A 22,523-nucleotide genomic window follows, 5' to 3' on the forward strand; every position below is an offset into this window, starting at 1 on the left:
CAACGTAACCCAAATTAGAAGATAGCCAAAATGACTTTATTTCACAATGACAATACCGTCACTGTGAAAATTTGTTCCCAATGAAAGTAAAGCTACACTGATAATAAAGCCATATTCACAAAATAGTAACACTGAAAACACATCAAACGACAAAATAGCCACAATGATAGTACAGCCACCATAACAATAATGTTACGATACAAATCAATCACCGTGACATTAGAGTCACTTTTAAAAGAGATTTACAATTATTATATAAGTATCATGAGAATATAGCATCCATATCAACATATTTCCATGACAATTTAGCCATGATGATAGTAAAGTCATAACGACAATATATTCACTATAACAACAAAGCCACCATGACCATATAACTGATATGAGAATATAGTCAACGCAACATTAAAGAAATATTCAAAATATATTTACTAGGTCAATACAGCCACCTGACAATGTAGATAACGTGACAAAATAGTCGCTTTCGGATCATAGGAAACATATAGCCTCCAGGATATATAGTGTCAAGGAGACAAAGGCGTCCAAGACAGGATTTATCATTACTATATAGCCACCTTGACAGTATAGCCCATAAGACAATGTAAGAACCATGAAAAAGTACCTACCGTACCAATATAACTATCAAAATGAAGTCAACTTACCAAAATAATCACAAAAGATATCTTCATTGCTATATAGTTACCATAATCATACATTAACGATGATAATGTAATCAGGATTTTGACATAATAACCATCAACGTATAAAAACCATGACAATATAAGTTACATGATGATATGATATCAAGACAGTTACCCCTCACAATACCAAATAAGTCGCATGAAATTATTATCATGATCATATAATCACAACCAATTTGTAGGTAAAGACAAAATACATCCCCAATGATAAGACTTACAGAAGCAATATAGCCATAATGTAGCCAGAATGGCATTATATTGAAAATAACAATACACCTACCGTGCCAATATGGTCATCATTACAATATAGCTTACATGAAGTACAGTAACCTTGGAAATGTAGCTACCATGATAATATATCACCATGCTAGTATCGCCAAACTTCTGGTATAGCCATTATGGCAATATACCAATAGAAAAAAATACCCACCACAATGCTATAGCTACCTTAACAACATAGCTACTCTAACAAAAAGCCATCATGGCAATAAAGTTACCTAACAGTCTAGTCATCATGGCAGTTAGTTACCATAACAATGTAATCTTAATGACAGTATAACCACCATGACTATATAGTCACGATGACAAGAAAATCATGATGACCATACAGGCAACATGACAATACAATCTCTATGACAATAATGCCATCAATTCAATAAATCAAATGACAATATAGAAATTATGGCAACAGAGTCACCATGACAATATACTCACAAATACAATATAATCGTCATAACAAAATGATCCAACCATGAAAATATAGCCACCCTGCCACTATGGCTTCCATTGCAATATAGCCAACATAATATACATTCACCAAGACAGCATCGAAACTATAACAATATAGCATATCATGACAATGTATTCACCTGATAATTTAATCAAAATGAAATTTTCGTTTTTATAATGATATATCTTCAAGGGCAAAATCAACACCATTAAATAAGCTACAAAGAAAATGCAGTCACAATGTCATTATAACCATCATCGTGAAATAGTCACCATGACAATATAATTATCTTAGCAATATAGCCACTAAGAGATTACAGTCATAGTGGCAATATAGTCACCATGACAATATACCGTCACCTTAATAATATAGTTATCACGATAATGCATCCCTTATGAAAAAATATACTTGAGTAAAAATATGACAATATAGCAACTATAAAAGAGATCACCTTGCCAATATAGCCAAGGTGACGATATGTAAATCTTCGCAATGTAACTAAAATGAAGAGATACCCAAAATGACAGTATGTTCATAATGAGAATACTGCTACTATGAAAATATATTCCCCTTGACATATAGCTAAAATCTTCATGAAAGAGTAACATTGAAAATACAGCAAACGACTATATAGCCACTATGACAATCCAGCCACTATGACTATAATGTCACGATATAATTCAGTCGTGGTGACATTAGAGTCACCCTGATAATAAAATAGTACTGATTATATAAATATCATGAAAATAAGGCTTCCATGTCAACATACTTACCGTGACAATTAAGCCAATATGTTGCTATAGACACAACGGCAATATATTAACTATAACAATATAGCCATGATCATATAAGTGATAGGACGATACAGTCAACGCAACAATAAGGAAGCTTTCATATTATATTCATTATGGCAATATAAGCACCTGACAATATTGATGCTGTGACAAAATACTCTCTTTCGGATCATAGCAAACATATGGGCTCCAGGAGAATATAGTGTCCATGACAAAATAGCGACCAAGACAAGATTTCTCATTAAGATATAGTCACCTTGACAGTGAAACAACATTGAAAATGTACCTGCTATAACAATATGATTACAATGAAAATGTAGGCAAAATGACAAAATTGTCATATTGAAATATAATCGCCATTACAATTTAGTTACTATAATCATATATCAATCATGATAATATCGTCAGGAGGCTGATATAAACACCATGACAGTATAAAAACAATGAGAACATAGTGATATGATAATATCATATCCAAACTCTTCTAATCACATCACCAAATAAGCCGCCAAGAAAATATTATCATGGTCATACGATTGAAACAAAATTGTAGTAAATGACATAATATATCCTAAACGACATAATTAGCCATAGCAATATAGCCAGAAAGTAAATATAACGACTAAGACAATGTACTTATGATGACATTATATTGAAAATAGCAATACGGCCACCATGCAGATATCGTCACCCTGACAATGTAGGTACCATGAAAATATATTAACCTTGACAATGTAGCTACTATGATAATACAATCATATGGAACATATCCACAACAACACTTTAGTTGCGAAGACACAATGTCATCCTGCTGATTATATTGTCATGATTGGTCAGTGATTATGGTAACTATATTGTAACGGCGATTATATTTCATTGTGATTGTTTTGTCATATTGACTGCATTCTTAAGGTAGCCATATTGTTATGGCAGCTACATTTTCATAGTTGTTGGTTTGTTCTATTGGCTATACTGTCAAGTTGCCTCTATTGAAACGATAAATCCTGTCTTGATCAATATTTTTTCATGGAGACTATATTGTCTTGGAGGCTATACTGCCATAGTGAATATAATTCAAATATCTCTTTATTATTTCGTTGACTATATTGTCATTTCAGTTACATGATCATGGTGGCTTATTGTTATGGTGAATATACTGTCATTTTGACTATATTATCATGATGGCTAAAGTGTCATGGCAAATATGTTGATAATAGAGGCTATATTTTCATAATATCTACATAGTCATTGAAAGTTTATTATCAAGGTGACTCTAATATTATGGTGATTAATTTATGCCGTAATATTAATGTCATGGTGGATGCACTACAATGGTGGCTGTATTGTCATTTACTGAATTTTGAATGTTACTCTTTTGTGAATATGGCTTAATTGTCAGTTTAACTATAGTGTCATGAGGAGCATATTTTCACAGTGGCAGTATCGTCATTATGAATACAACGTCATTACCCTCTCATTTTGGTTACATTGCTATGAATACATATATCGTCACCTTGGTTATATATATTGGCAAGGTGATCTTTTTTATAGTGCTATATTGTCATTTTTTTTTAATCATGCATATTTTGTCATAAGCGATACATTATCATGATAACTATACTAATTAACCTGACAACATATTGTCATGGTGACTATTTTGTCATGGTGACTATTTTATCGTGATGGTTATAATGTCATGGTGACTGTATTTTCATGGTAGCTTTTATAATGGTGTTGATTTTGCCCTTAAGGATATATCATTATAGAAACGAAATTTTTTTTTTGAATAGATTATCAGGTGACTACATATTCATTATATGCTATAGTGTTATGGTTTCAGTATTGTCATGGTGAATGTATCATAATGGTGGCTACATTACAATGGAAGCCACAGTGGCAGGGTGGCTATATATTCGTGGTGGGATCATTTTGTTACTCTTTTGTGAACATTGCTTTATTGTCAGTGTAGCTATAGTGTCATGTTGAATATATTTTCATAATGGCAGTATTGTCATTATGAACTTACTGTCATGATGGCTATCATACATTATGGTTACATTACTACGATGTATATAATATCATCCGGCAATATTGGCACAGTAATCTTTTTCATAGCTAATATATTTTCATTTATTTTTTCATGCATATTTAGTCATAATCGATACATTATCATGATAAGTATATCATTAAGGTAACAATATTGTCATTTTGTCTATATTGTCATTATGACTATAATTTCATAGTAGTTATATTGCCAAGATTATTATATTTTCATGAATATATTGTTATGGATTCAGTACTGTCATGGTGAATGTATTATTATGGTGGCTATATTGCAAAGGAACCCATAGTGGTAAGGTGACTACATTTTCATGGTGGGCATCATTTTATCATGACGATTATATTGCAATTGTCATTATATTTTCATGGTGAAACTATTGCCATAATATTTATATTGTCATTTAATTTGTTGAATTTATTGCAATATTTTCATAGACTATATATGGTCATGTCTATTTTGTCCTGGTGGTTTTATTGTCATCTTGATTGTATGGTCCTGGTAGCTATTTTATCGTTAAGATTATATCGTTATGGGAACTGTATTGACCTGGTGGCTATATTGTTATTTGACTATATTGTCTTGGTGGCTATTTGTCATTTTTGCTATATCAAAAGAAGGTGACTGTTTTTTCATGTTAGCTATATTGTCAAGGTAGGTATATTTTCATGGTAGCTATATCGTTGTGGTGGTTATTTCTCTTTTTGGTGGTATATTGCCAAGATAGCTACACGAATATGTTGGGATATTTGCATGGTGATATATTGTCTTCGTTGCTATACTGCTATTGTAGATATTTTGTCGAGAGAATATATTATCAAAATAGCTATATTGCCAAAGTGACTATATTTTTTTTGGTAGCTACAGTTTTTTGTGACTATATTGGCATGGTAGCTACCTTCTTATCTTAAATGTAATACCATTATATCTAAAGTATCGTGTTTGCTATATCAACTTGTTGGCAATAGTGATATAGTGAATTTTGTCGCAGGGGATATTTTCTGTTGTTAGCTATATTTTCTTTGAGATTATAAGATTATGATAGCAATATGGAGGGTTATTTGGTGTTGTGAGTATAACTGTATAGATATCGCATCCTCCGGTCAATTGTATTGTCAAGGTCTATATAATGTAATGGTGCTCAACTCAACTTGGTGTTCATATTATTATGATGAGTGTATCGTTATGTTACTATATTGTAATAACGTTGTATTTCATTGTAATAATTCTGTCTTGGTGATCACATATTCATGGGAGCTGTATTGTTATGGGAGATATATCTATATGGTTCGTATATAGTTATTTGGCTATAATATCGGAGTGACTATATTGTAGTGATAAATCCTGTCCTGGTCGCTCTTTTGTCATTGAGACTATTTCGTCCTGAACGATATATGTTTTATTTTTCTAAGTACAAAAGTGATTATTTTGTCAGTACCTATATTGCCATAGTGAACAAAATTTCATGGTGTCTATATTATTGCTTTGACTATATTGTCATATATATTATGTGATCATGATGGCTTTATTGTTATGTTGAATATATTGTCATCGTGACTATATTATCATAATGGATAAATTGTCATGGTAAATATGTTTTTGTGAAGGCTATGTTTTCATGATATATACATAGTCATGCTAAGTATATTATGAACGTGACCCTATTGTTATGGTGACTGATTTATATTGTGAATATATTGTCATGGTGGGGATACTGTTATGATGGCTATATTGTCGTTTGCAGTATTTTCACGGTTACTCTTTGTGAAAGCGGCTTAATTATCAGTGTAGCTATAGTATCATGATGAACATATTTTCATAGTGGAAGTATTCTTATTATGAGCATACCGTCATGCTAGCTATCTTGTCATTTTGGTTACATTGTATAGTGTACATATCGTACCCTTGGCAATATTATTTTGGTGATCTTTCGTTATAGTTGCTATAATATCATTTTTTAAAACATACATATTTTTTCAAAAGCGATACATTATCATGATACCTATATCATTATGGCGACAATATTGTCAGTGTCTATATTGTCATTATGACTATAGTTTCATAGTGGCTATATTGCCAAGATAACTATACTGTCATGGTAACTATTTTATCATGAGTGTTATAATGTCATGGTGACTGCATTTTTATGGTAGCTTTTTTAATGCTGTTGATTTTGCCATCGAGGATATATCATTACAGAAGCGAGATTGTCATTTAGATTAAATCATCAGGTGACTATATTCTCTTGATGACTATATTGTTATGGTTTCAGTGCTGTCATGGTGAATGTATGATAATGTTAGGAACATTTCAATGGAAGCCAAAGTGGCAGGATGACTATGATTTCATGGTGTGTATCATTTTGTCCTAGCGATTATATTGCATTTGTTGCTTTATTATCATCGCGACTGTGTTGCCATAATTTGTATATTGTCATTTAATTTATTAGATTGATGTCAATATTGTTAAAGAGACAATATAGTCATGTTGTCTATATTGTCATGGTGGCTGTATTGTTATCGTGACTATATGGTCATGGTGGCTATATTGCCATTAAGATTTTATATTCATGATGACGATATACCATTGTTGCTATTTTGTTAAATGACTATATTTTCATAGTGGCTATTTGTCATTTTGTTACATTACATGGAGGTGAACTTCTTTTCATATTGTCTATATTGTCAGCCTAGCTATATTGTCATGGTTCTTATGTCGTAGTAGTGGCTATTTTTTTCTGGTGGTATATTGCCATGATGGCTGTACTAACATATTGGCGATATTGGTATGGTGATATATTGTCTTGGCGGCTAAACTGTTATTGTGAGTATTTTGTCAGGGGAATATATCATCATGGTAGCTACAGTATCAAGATGATTATATTTTATGTTTGTTCCATTGTCATGTTGACTATATTGGCGGCCGATTTGGTAATGTGTGCTTAACTGTATGGATATCATATCATTATGTTAATTATAGTTTTATGGTTTTTATACTGCGATGGTGTTTGTCAACCTGGTGATTATATGATCATGTTTGGTGTATGGTTGGTAAATATATTGCAATGTCGATTATATTTCATTGAGATTATTCTATCATGGTGTATATATGTTCATGGTAGCTATGATGTTATGGTAGGTTTATTTTTATGAATGTTATATTCCTTTCTGGCTATACTTTCATTGTGGCTATATTGTAGTAAAAAATCCTGTCCTGATCGCTATTTTGTCGTGGACAGTATATAGTCTTGGAGGGTATATGTTTCCTATGATCCGAGGTTATCATTTTGTCACAGTGTATATAAAGTCAGGTGGCTATATTGCCATATTCAATATAATTTCATGAAGTCTTTACTGTTGCATTGAATATAATGTCATATCAGTTATATGGTCCTGTTGGGCTTATTGTTTTGATGAATATATTGTTATCGTGACTATGGAAACCATAGTGGCCGGCTGGTTACATTTTCATGGTGGGATCATTTTTCTATAGCGAATATATTGCATTTGTATATGTATATTGTTAGATGGTTATTTTGCCATGGTAAATATGATTTGAATGTTTCTTTATTGTCGCGTTAACTACATTGTCATATCAGTTATATGACAATACTAGCTTTATTGTTATAGTGAATATATTTCCGTCGTGATTATATTATCATTATGGCTAAATTGTCGTGGCAAATATGTTGATATGGAGGCTGTATTTTCATGATATTTCTACAGTCATTGTAAGCTTATTATCAATTTGACTCTAATGTCATGGTGATTGATTTATATCGTGACATTATTGTCATGTAGGCAGTACTGTCTTTGTGGCTGCATTGTCGTTTGCTGTATTTTCAATGTAACTTTATTGTGAAAATGGCTTTATTGTCAGTGTAGCTATGGTGTCATGAGGTACGAATTTTCATAGTGACAATATTGTCATTATGAACATACCTTCATGTTGGCTACCTTCTCGTTTTGTTTCCATTGCTATGATGTATATATCGTCACCTTTGCTATATTGGCAAACTGATCCTTTTCATAGTTGCTCTATTACTATTTTGTTAATCATACTTATTATGTCATAAGCGATATATTATCATTATAACTATATTATCAAGGTGACAATATTGTCATGGTAAGTATATTTTCATTATAAGAATAAGCTCATAGTGGCTATATTGGCAAGATGATTTCATTTTCATGGTGGCAATTTTAACATGATGGTTATAATGTCATAGTGTCAGCATTTTCATTGTGGCTTTCTTAATGGTGTTGATTTTGCCCTATAGGATATATCATCATAAAAAGGAAATTTTCATTTTGATGCTTTATCATATGACTTCATTGTCATGATATGCTGTATGTTTTAAGTTCTCTCATAGTAAATGTTTTATTATGGTGGCTACATTGAAATGGAAGTCATATTGGTAGGGTTGCTATATTTTCAAAGTGGGATCATTTTGTTTTGGAGATTATATTGCTTTTGTGAGAATATTGTCATGGTAAGTGTGTTGCCATAATTTCTATAGTGTCATATGTTTTGTTGAATTGATGGAAATTGGCATGTTGTATGTATTGTCTTGGTGGTTGTATTGTCATTGTGACTACATGGTCATGGTGGCTATATTACTATTAAGATCATATTGTTATTGTAACTATATTACCATTGTGGCTATAGTGTTAGGAGACTATATTACCATGGTGGCTATAGTGCTAGGTGACTATATTTCCATAGTGGCTATAGTGTTAGGTGACTATATTGCCATGGATGGTATTTGTCACTCTTTTTATAATAAAAAGAGGAGAATGTCTTTTCAAGTTAGGTATATTGTCAGGGTACCTATATCGTCATGTTAGCTATATCGTTGTGGTGGGTATTATATTATTCTTGTGGTATATTGCCAAGATGGCTATACTAATATTTTGGCGATATTGGCATGGAAATATAGTGTCTTAGAAGCTAAACTGTTGTTATGGACATTTTTTCATAGGAATACATTATCATGGTAGCTATGTTGTCATGGTTGATATGCTTTCATAGCGGCTACATTGTCATGGTGACAGTATTCATCCTGATAGCTTTACTATTATTTTCAGTATAATGCCATCGTGGCTAAATTATCTTGGGCGTTATATTAACTTGATGGCTATATAGCTATGGTTGATTTTGTCGTTGGAAATATATTTTGTTGTTAGCTACACTTCTATTGTGATTAATTGATTATGATGATATTTTCATGGCGGCTTATTTGATATTGTGAGTGTAAATGTACGGATATCATATCATCAAGTCACTTAAAATGTCATGGTTTTTACAGCATGATGGTGTTTGTGTCAACCTGCAGATTTTATTATCACGATCGGTGAATGATTATGGAAACTGTATTGTGGTAGCGATTATATTTCATTGTAAGTATTTTGACGTAGTGACTATATTTTCATGGTAGCTATATTGTTATGTCTTTTATATGTTCGAGGTTTTTTCATTATTTTACTCTCTATACTGGCAAGGTGGCTACATTTTAATGATAAATCCTGTTCTGTTCGCTATTTTCTCATGGAAATATATTGTCCTGGACGCTATATGTATGGTATGATCCGAAAGCAACTATTTTGTCACAGTATCTATATAGTCATTTGGCTATATTGTGATGGTGAATATAATTTGAATGTGTCTATATTGTTGCGTTGACTATTTTGTAATATCATTTATGTGGTCTTGGTAGCTTTATTGTTACAGTTAATGTATTGCCATCTTGACTATATTATCATAATGGCTAACTTCTCAGACCAAAGATATTCATATGGAGGTTATATTTTAATGGCAGATATATTCTATGGATGCTTTATTTTTATGATATTCATATGGTCATTGTAGGTTTACTATCAAGGTGACTCTAGTGTCCTGGTGATTGATTTATATCGTGACCTTATTGCCGTGATGGCTGTGTTGTCTTCGTGGCGGAATTGTAATTTACTGTATTTTCAATGTTACCCTTTTTGTGAAGATGGCTTTATTGTCAGTGTAGCTGTAGGTGTCTTGGGGAACATATTTTTTTATTGGCTGTATTGTCGTTATTAACATATCGTGATTCTGGTTATCTTTCATTTTGGTTATATTGCTATGATGTATATATCGTCACCTTGGCTATATTGGCAAGGTGATCTTTTTATAGTTGCTATATTGTCATTTTCTAATCATGGATATTTTATCAAAAACTATACATTATCATGATAACTATATTAATAAGGTTAGAATATTTTCATGGATGACTATCTTGGTAATATGACTATAATCTCATAGTGGCTATATTGTTAAGTTAACTCATTGTCATAGTGATTACTTTATCATGAAGGTAATAATGTCACTGTGACTGTATTTTCAAGGCAGCTTTTATAATGGTGTTGATTTTGCCGTTGTGGACATATTATTATAAAATCAAATTTTCATATTCAATAAATTACCCGTTGACTAAATGCCTTGATATGCTATATCGTTATGGTTTCAGTACTGTCATGGTAAATGTATTATTATGGTGGCTATATTGCAATGGAAGCCATAGTGGCAGGTTGGCTATATTTTCATAGTCGGATCATTTTCTTATGGAGATTATATTGCATTTGTGAGCATATTGTTACGATTACTGTGTTGCCATGATATTTATGTTGTCTTTGAATTTGTTGATTTGATGGCAATATTGTGATACAGAAACTATTCTTATGTTGTCTGTATTGTCATGGTGGTTGTATTTTCATCGTGACAATATGATCATGGTGGCTATATCAAAATTAAAAATATATTGCCATTGTTGATAAATTGTAAGGCGACTATATTGTCATGATGGTTATTTGTCATTTTTGTCGTATTACAAGGAGAGGATTGTCTTTTAATGTTGGCTATATTGTCCGGGTAGCTATATTGTCATATAATCTATATCGTTTGTTTTTTTCTGGCGGTATACTGCCATGATGGCTATACTAATATTTTGGCGATATTGGCATGGTGATATAGTGTCTTAGCAGCTAAACTGTTGTTGTGGATATTTTTTCATAGGAAAACATTATCATGGTGGCTACATTGTCAAGGTTAATACATTGTCTGAATAGCTACATTGTCATGGTGACGATATTGGCACGGTGGCTGTATTGTTATTTTCAATATAATGCCATTAGGACTACATTATCTTGGTCGCAATATTCAGTTGATGGCCATATTGCTATGGTCAATTTTGTCGTTATGGATATGTTTTGTTGTTAGTTAAATTTTTTTCGGATTTTATGATAATGATAACAATATTTTCATGGAGACTGATTTGGTATTGTGAGTGTTAATGTATGGATATCATATCATCATGTCAACTATATTGTCGTGATTTTTATACTGTGATGGTTTTTATGTCAACCTCCTCATTATCTCATCAAGAGTGGTGTATGATAATGGTAACTATATAGCAAGGCGATAATATTTCATTGTGATTATTTTGTCAAGGTAACTTCATTTTCATGTTAGCTATATTATTATGGCAGGTACATTTTCATGGTTGTTACATTGTTTTATTGGCTATACTGTTAAGGTGGCTATATTTTAACGATAAATCCTTTTCGGTCACTATTTTATCAAGGACACTATAATGTGCTGGAGGATATATGTTTGTTATGATCCGAAAGCGACAATTTTTTCACAGCGTCTATGTCAGGTGGCAATATTGCATAGTCAATATAATTTGAATGTTTATCTATTGTTGCATTGACTATATTTTAATATAACTTAGATGATCATGGTGGCTTTATTATTATGGTGAATATATTGTTGTTTTGACTATACTATCATAATGGTTAAATTGTCATGGTAAATATGTTGATATTGACGCAATACTTTTATGATACTTATATAGTCATTGAAAGTTTATTATCAAGGTGACTCTGATGTCATTGTGATTGATTTATATCGTGATTTTGTTGTCCTGGCGGCTGTACTGTCATATTAGGTACATTATTAAGGTATTTATATTGTCATGTTAGTTATATTGTTGCGGTGGGATTTTTTTTTTTAAGGTATATTGATATGATAGCTTCACTAATATTTTGGTGGTATTGGCATGGTGATATAGTGTCTTTGCAGCTACACTGTTGCTGTGGATATTTTTCATGGGAAGAGATTATCATAGTAGCTCCATTTCTAAAGTTAATATATTTTCATTGTAGCTACATTGTCGTGGTGAGGATATTGGCATGGTGGCTTTATTGTGCTATAATGCTATCTTGGCTACATTGTCCTGGCTGTATTGCTATGGTTAATTTTGTCGCTAGGGATATATTTTTTCAGCTACATATCTATTGTGATTACACGATCTTGATGATATTTTCATGGCGTCTTATTTGGGATTGTGTGTCAGTGTATGGATATCATATCATCATGTCACCTATTTTGTCATTGTTTTTATACTGTGATTGTGTTTATGTCAACCTGCTGATGATATGATCACGATATGTATCATTATCGAGACTGTAATATGATATCGTTTACATTTCATCATAATGAATTTGTCATAGTAACTATATTTGCATGGTAGCTATATTGATATGGCAGGTACATTTTCACGGTTGTTCTACTGTTTTATTGGCTATACTGTCAAGGTAACTGTATTGTGATGATAAATCCTTTCTTCTTCGCTATTTTGTTATAGAGACTACATTCTCCTGGACGCTATATGTTTGCTATGATACAAAATGACTATTTTGTCACAGTATCTCTATTGTCAATTGGCTATATTTCCATAGTGAGTATAATTTATAAATGCGTTTATTATTACGTTGACTATATTGTCATATTATTCATGTGAAGATGGTGGCTTTATTGTTATGGTGAATATATTATTGTCTTTATTATATTATCATAATGGCTACATTGTCATTTCAAAGATATTTATATAGGGGCTATATTTTAACGACAAATATATCTATATGGACGATATATTTTCATGATATCTATGTACTCATTATATACTTATTATCACGGTGACTCTAATGTCCTCACGATTGATTTATATCGTGACATTATTGTCATGGTGGCTGCACTGTATTTACCAGAACAGTTTAGCTATTATTACAGTATAGTCACAATGACAATATAATCACTATAACAATAAATCCTCCATGATGATATAACTGATATGACAATATGGTTAATGCAATAATAAAGAAATATTCAAAATATATTCACTATTGCAATATAGCCACCTGACAGTATAGATATTGTGACAAAATCGTTGCTTTCCGATCATAGCAAACATATACTCTTCAGGACAATATATTGTCCATGACAAAATAGCGTTCAAAACAGGATTTATCATTACAATATAGCCACCTTGACAGCATAACCATTAAAACAATATAACAACCATGAAAATGTACATGCCATAACATTATAACTGTCATGAAAATGTATTCACAACGATATAATAATAAAAGAATATAATCGCCATTGCTATATAGTTACCATAATCATACATCAATCCTAATATCATCACCATGTTGACATAAACACCATAACAGTATAAAAGCCATGACAATATAATTAGTATGATGATGTGATATCCATACAGTTACACTCAAAATACCAAATAAGCCACCATTATAATATATCACCAAGGTCACATAACCAAAAAAAAATTGTAGCTAATGACAAAATATAGCCCCAACGACAAAATTGACCATAGCAATACAGCCATTAAGTTAATCACGCGACCAAGATAATGTAGACATGATAACTTTATAGCACAATAGAGCCAACTTGCCAGTATCGTCACCATGACAATATAGCTACCATGAAAATATATCAACCTTGAAAAGTTTAGCTACTATGATAATACATTGGTTTTATGAGTTATACTGTCAAGGTGTCTGTATTATTATTATATATCCTGTCTTCGTCGTTATTTTATCATAGAGACTATATTGTCCTGCAGGCTATATGTTTGCTATGATTGAAAAGCGACTATTTTTCACAGTATCTATATTGTCATATGGTTGTATTGCCATAGTGAATATGATTTGGATATTTCTTTTTTGTTCCTTTGACTGTATTTTCATATCAGTTATATGATCACTGTGGCTATATTGTTATAGTGTCATGGCAAATATGTTGACATAGAGCCTATATTATCATGATATTCATAAAGTTACTGTAAGTTTATTATCAAGGTGACTAATGTCATGGTGAAGATTTATATCGTGATATTATTGTAATGCTGGCTGTACTGCCATGGTGGCTATATTCACGTTTGCTGTATTTTCAATGTTACTCTTTTGTGAAAATGGCTATATTGTCAGTGTAGCTATAGTGTCATGGGAACATGTTTTCATAGTGGCAGTATTGTCATTATGAACATAACGTCATTTTGGCTATCCTTTCATTTTAGTTACATTGCTTCTATGTTCATATCGTCACCTTACCTATATTTACAAGGTTATCTTTTTATAGGTGGTATATTGCCATTACTAAAGTCATGCATACTTTGTCATAAGCAATATATTATGATGATGATTATATTTTTATGGTGACAATATTGTCATAGCGACTATATTGGCATTATGACTATAATGTCATAGTGGCTATGTTGTCAAGATATCTATAGTATCATGGTGACTTTTTTATCATGATATTTATGTCATAGTGACGGTATTTTCATAGAAGCTTTTTTAATGGAGTTAATATTACCCTTGAGGATATACCATTATAGAAGAGAAATTATCCTTTTGATTAAATTATCAGGTGACTATATTGCCATTATATGGTATATTGATATGGTTTCAGTACTGTAATGGTAAATCTTTTATTACTGTGGCTACATTGCAACGGAAACCAAAATGGTAAGGTGGCTATATTTTCATGGTAGGATGATTTTATTATGGCGATTATAATAGCATTTCTGAGTATATTGTCAAGATGACTGTGTTGTAATAATATCTATATTGTCATTTAATTTGTTGAATTGATGGCAATATTGTCTTAGAAACGGTACTGTCATATTATTTGTATTCTCACTGTGGTTGTATTATCATCGTAACTATATAGTCATGATTTGCTATATTGTCATTAAGATTACATTGTATGATATCTATATTGCCATGGTGGATGTATTGTTAGGTCACTATATTGCCATGATGGCTATTTGTCATTTTTGTTATATGACAAGGAGGTGACTGTCTTTTCACATTGGCAATATTGTCAGAATAGATATATTGTCGAGTAGTGGGTATATATATTTCTTTTCTGGCGGTATATTATCATGATGGCAATGATAACATTTTGGCGATATTGGCATGGTTATATAGTGTCTTAGCAGCTAAACTCTTATTGTGGCTAGTTTTTAATTTCAATAATTCATTATGGTAGCTACATAGTCAAGGTTACTATATTTTCATGGTAACTACATTGTCATGGTGAAGACATTGTCATGGTGGCTGTATTGTTATTTTCAATATAATGCCATCATAGCTACATTATCTTGGTCGCTATATCAACTTGATGGCTAAATTGCTATGGTTAATTTTGTCGTTCGGGACATATTTTGTTATTAGCTATAATATTGTTGTGATTATATGATCGTGATAATAATATTTTCATGGCGACTTATTTGGCATGGTAAGTGTAAGTGAATGGATATCATATCATCAAGTCACTTATATTGCCATGGTTTTTACATTGTGATATTGTTTATGTCAACATCCTGATTACATAATCAGGATTGGTGTATGATTATGGTAACTATATTGTAATGTCGTTTTATTTCATTGTGAAAATTTTGTCATGTTGACTACAATTGCATGACAACTTTAATGTTATGACTATATCATAATGATAAATCCTGTCTGAGTCACTGTTTTTTCATAAAGACTATATTGTCCTAGAGTTTATATGTTTCCTATGATCCGAACGCGACAATTTATTCACAGTATCTATATTGTCAGGTGCTTATATTAAAATTGTGAATATACGTTGAATGTTTCTATATTTTTACTTTGACTATATGGTCATATAACTTAAATGATTATGGTAGCTTTTTTGTCATAGTAAATACATTGTCGTCTTAATGGCTAAATTGTTGTAGCAAATATTTTGACATGGGGGCTATATTTTCATGATGTTCATAAAGTTATTGCCGTTTGCTGTATTTTCAATTTTACGCTTTTGTGAAGATAGCTTCACTGTCAGTGTAGATATAGTGTCATGGAGAATATATATTCATAGTGGCAGTATTGTGTCAATATGAACTTTTTGTTATTTTGTACATCTACTTATTTTGGTTACATTACTGTCATGTACATATCGTCACCTTGGCTATGATAGAAATGTGATCTTTTTTATATTTGCTATATTGCCATTTTTTTCAATCATGCATATATTGTCATAAGTGATATATTATCATGATAGCTATAATATTCCGGAGACTATATATTGGTATTGTGACTATATTGTTATCATGATTATAATCTCATGTTGGATATCTTCCCAAGATAACTATATTGTCATGGTGACTGTCTTATCATGATGGTTATAATTTCATGGTGTCTACATTTTCACGGTAGCTTTTATAATGGTGTTGGTTTTGCCCTTGAGGAAGTATCACTATAAAACGAGATTTTTATTTTGATTAAATTGATAGGGGGCTACATTGTCGAGATATGCTATATTATTATGGTTTCAGGAAAGTCATTGTATATGTATTATCATGTTGGCTACATTGCAATGCAAGCTATAGTGGCATATTGGCTATATTTTCATAATATAATCATTTTGTTATGTCGATTACATTGCATTTGTGAGTATATTTTCGTAGTGACTGTTGCCATAATATCTATATAGTCATTTGATTTGTTTAATTGATGGCAATATTGTCATAATGTAATATCATGTTTACTGTATTGTCTTAGTGGTTGTATTGTCATCGTGTCTATATGGTCATGGTGCTTATATTTCCATTAATATTATATTGATATGGTAAGTATATTGCCATGGAGGCTATATTATTTAATGAAGATATTGCCATGATGGCTATTTGTTATTTTTGTTGTATTACAAGGAGGTGATTATCTTTTCATGTTGCCTATATATCAGAGTAGCTATATTTTCATCATAAGATTACAGTCATAAAGGCGATATAGACGCCATGACAATATTTTCAACTTAATGATATAGTTATCATGATAATATATCGCTTATGTCAGAATATGCACAATTAAAAAATGAAAGTATATCACCTATAAAAAGATCACCTTGCCAATATAGCCAAGGTGACTATATATACAGCATAGCAATGTAACCTAAATTAGAAGATAGGCCAAATGACTTTATTTCATAATGACACTTCTGTCACTATGAAAATTTGTTCCCAATGAAAGTATAGTTACATTGACAATACAGCCATATTCACAAAATAGTAACATTAAAAACACATCAGACGACCAAATAGCCTCAATGATAGTACAGCCACCATAACAATAATGTTACGATATAAATCAATCACCGTGACATTAGAGTCACCTTGAAAAGAGATTTACAATTACTATATAAGTATCATGAGAATATAGCATCCATATCAACAAATATCCCATGGCAATTTAGCCATGATGATAGCATAGTCATAACGACAATATATTCACTATAACAACAAAGCCACCATGACCACATAACTGATATGACAATATAGTCTACGCAACATTAAAGAAACATTCAAAATATATTCACTATGTCAATATAGCCACCTGACAATATAGATAACGTGACAAAATAGTCGCTTTCGGATCATAGGAAACATATAGCCTCCAGGATATATAGAGTCCAGGAGACAATAGCGTCCAAGACAGGATTTATCATTACTATATAGCCACCTTGACAGTATAGCCCGTAAAACAATGTAAGAACCTTGAAAAAGTACCTACCATACCAATGTAACTACTATCAAAATGAAGTCAACATACCAAAATAATCACAAAAGATATCTTCATTGCTATATAGTTACCATAATCACACATTAATGATGATAATGTAATCTGCATTTTGACATAATAACCATCACCGTATAAAAACCATGACAATATAAGTTACATGATGATATGATATCAAGACAGTTACCCCTCACAATACCAAATAAGTCGCCATGAAAATATTATCATGATCATATAATCACAACCAAATTGTAGGTAAAAACAAAATACATCCCCAATGATAAGAATGACCGTAGCAATATAGCCATCAAGTTGATATAGCGACCAAGATAATGTAGCCAGAATGGCAATATATTGAAAATAACAATACACCCACGATGCCAATATCGTCATCATTACAATATAGCTTACATGAAGTACAGTAGCCTTGGAAATGTAGCTACCATCATAATATATCACCACGCTAATATCGCCGAAATTTTTGTATAACCATCATGGCAATATACCAAAAGAAAAAAATACCCACCATAATGATATAGCTACCTTAACAATATAGCTACTCTAACAAAAAGGGATCATTGCAATATCGTTATCTAACAGTATAGTCACCATAGCAGTATAGTTACCATAACAATGTAATCTTAATAACAATATATCCACCATGACTATATAGTCACGATGACAAGGCAATCATGATGACCATACAGGCAACATGACAATAGTCTTTATGACAATATTGCCATCAATTCAATAAATCAAATGACAATATAGAAATTATGGCAACAGAGTCACCATGACAATATACTCACAAATACAATAAAATCATCATAAGAAAATGATCCAACCATGAAAATATAGCCACCCTGCCACTATGGCTTCCATTGCAATATAGCCAACATAATATACATTCACCATGACAGCACTGAAACTATAACAATATAGCATATCATGACAATATATTCACCTGATAATTTAATCAAAATGAAATTTTCGTTTTTATAATGATATATTTTCAAGGGCAAAATCAACACCTTTAAATAAGCTACAATGAAAATGCAGTCACAATGTCATCATAACCATCATCATGAAAAAGTCACCATGACAATATAATTATCTTAGCAATATAGCCACTAAGAGATTATAGTCATAGTGACATTATAGTCACCTTGACAATATACCGTCACCTTATTAATATAGTTATCACGATAATGTATCGCTTATGAAAAAATATGCATGAGTAAAAAAATGACAATATAGCAACTATAAAAGAGATCACCTTGCCAATATAGCCAAGGTGACGATATGTAAATCTTCGCAATATAACCAAAATGAAAAGATAGCCAAAATGACGGTATGTTCATAATGACAATACTGTTACTATGAAAATATATTCCCCATGACATATAGCTACAATGACAATAAAGCAATCTTCATAAAAGAGTAACTTTGAAAATACAGCAAACGACTATATAGCCACCATGACAGTCCAGCCACTATAAGAATAATGTCACGATATAATTCAGTCGCGGTGACATTAGAGTCAACCTGATAATAAAATAACATCATGAAAATAATGCTTCCACGTCGACATATTTACTATGACAATTTAGCCAATATGATAATATAGTCACGATGGCAATATATTCACTATGATCATATAAGTGATAGGACGATACAGTCAACGCAACAATAAGGAAGCCTTCAAATTATATTCATCATGGCAATATAAGCTCCTGACCATATTGATGCTGTGACAAAATAGTCTCTTTCGGATCATAGCAAACATAGAGGCTCCAGGACAATATAGTGTCCGTGACAAAATAGCGACCAAGACAATATTTCTCATTAAGATATAGTCACCTTGACAGTATAGCCGATAAAGCAATGAAACAACAATGAAAATGTACCTGCCATAACAATATAGCTAGCATGAAAATGTAGGTAACATGACAAAATTGTCACAATGAAATATAATCGCCATTACAATTTACTTACCATAATCATATATTAATCATGATAATATCATCATGAGGCTGACATAAATACTATCACAGTATAAAAACCATGACAATATAGTGACAAGATAATATGATATCCATACACTTTCACTCACATTACCAAATAAGAAGCCATGAAAATATTGTTATCATGATCATATGATTAAAACAAAATTGTAGTTAATGACAAAATATGTCCCCACCGACAATTAACCGTAGCAATATAGCCAGCAAGTAAATATAGCGACCAAGATAATGTAGTTAGAATGACATTATATTGAAAATAACAATACAGCCTCCATGACAATGTAGCTACCGTGAAAATATGGGAACTTTGACAATGTAGCATCTATGATAATACAATCCCATGGAACATATCCATAACAACAGTCTAATTACTGAGACACTATATCACCATGCCAATGTCGCCAAAATGCTAGTGTGGTCATCATGGCATATACCAACGGAAAAAAAAAAAATACCCAACACAACAATAGCTAACCTGAAAATATAGCTTCACTGACATTATAGCCATCATGAAAAGACAGTCATATCCTTGTCATAAAACAAAAATGACGTATAGCCATCATGGCAATATATTCACTTAAGATTATAGCCATGGCAATAAGTTACCATAACAATATAATCTTAATGGCAATATAGTCACAATGACCATATAGTCATGATGAAAATACAACCGTGATGACCATCCAGGCAACATAAAAATACAGTCTTTATGACGATATTGCTATCAATTCAATAAATTAAATGACAATATAGAATATATGGCAACACAGTCACCATGAGGTTATACTCACAAATGCATTATAATCGCCGTAACAAAATGATCCTGAAATGAAAATATAGCCACCTTGACGCTATGGCTTCCATTGCAATATAGCTACCATAATGATACATTCACCATGACAGTACTGAAACCATAATAATATAGCATAGCATTGATTTATATCGTAACATTATAGTCATGGTGGTTGTACTATGATGGTGGCTATATTGTCGTTTGCTGAATTTTGAATGTTACTCTTTTGTGAAGATGGCTTAATTGTCAATGTAGATATAGTGTCATGAGGAGAATATTTTCACAGTGGTAGTATTGTCATTATGAATACAACGTCATTATATTCTCATTTTGGTTACATTGCTATGAACATATATACCGTCACCTTGGCTATATTGGCAAGGTGATCTTTTTTATAGTTGCTATATTGTCATTTTTTAATCATGCATATTTTGTCATAAGCGATACATCATCATGATAACTATGCTAATTAAGCTGACAACATATTGTCATGGTGACTATTTTATCATGATGGTTATAATGCTATAGTGACCGTATTTTCATAGTATCCTTTTTAATGGTGTTGATTTTACCCTAAGGATAGATCATTATAGAAACGAAATTTTCAATTTCAATAAATCATCAGGTGATTACATTGTCATGTTATGCTATAGCGTTATGGTTTCAGTACTGTCATGGTGAACGTATCATTATGGTGGCTACATTGCAATGGAAGCCATAGTGGCAGGGTGGCTATATTTTCATGGTGGGATCATTCAGTTGCTCTTTTGTGAAGATGGCTTTATTGTCAGTGTAGCTATTGTGTCATGTTGAATATATTTTCATAGAGGCAGTATTGTCATTATGAACATACCGTCATGATGGCTATCATACATTATGGTTACATTACTACCATGTATATAATATCACCAGGCAATATTGGCACAGTAATCTTTTCTATAGTTGATATATTGTCATTTATTTAATCATACATATTTTGTCATAAGTGATACATTATCATGATACTTATATTATCAAGGTAATAATATTGTCATTTTGGCTATGTTGTCATTATGACTAATATTTCATAGTAGTTATATTGCCAAGCCAAGATTATTATATTTTCATAACGAATGTATTGTTATGGATTCAGTACTGTCATAGTGAATGTATTATCATGGTGGCTATCGTGCAATGGAACCCATAGTGGGAAGGGGACTACATTTTCATGGTGGGTATCATTTGGCAAGATGATTATATTGCATTTGTCACTATATTTTCATGGTGACTGTTGCCATGATGTGTACACTGTCATTTAATTTGTTGAACTGATTGCAATATTTTCATAGACAATGTATGGGCATGTTGTCTATTTTGTCCTGTTGGTTGTATTGCCATCATTGTATGGTCCTGAAGGCTATATTGCCGTTAAGACAACTAAATTGACCTGGTGGCTATATTGTTAAGTGACTATATTGTCTTGGTGGTTATTTTCATTTTTGA

This window comes from Panulirus ornatus, chromosome 55 (genome assembly GCF_036320965.1).
Source record: "Panulirus ornatus isolate Po-2019 chromosome 55, ASM3632096v1, whole genome shotgun sequence".
NCBI classification, from domain to species: domain Eukaryota; kingdom Metazoa; phylum Arthropoda; class Malacostraca; order Decapoda; family Palinuridae; genus Panulirus; species Panulirus ornatus.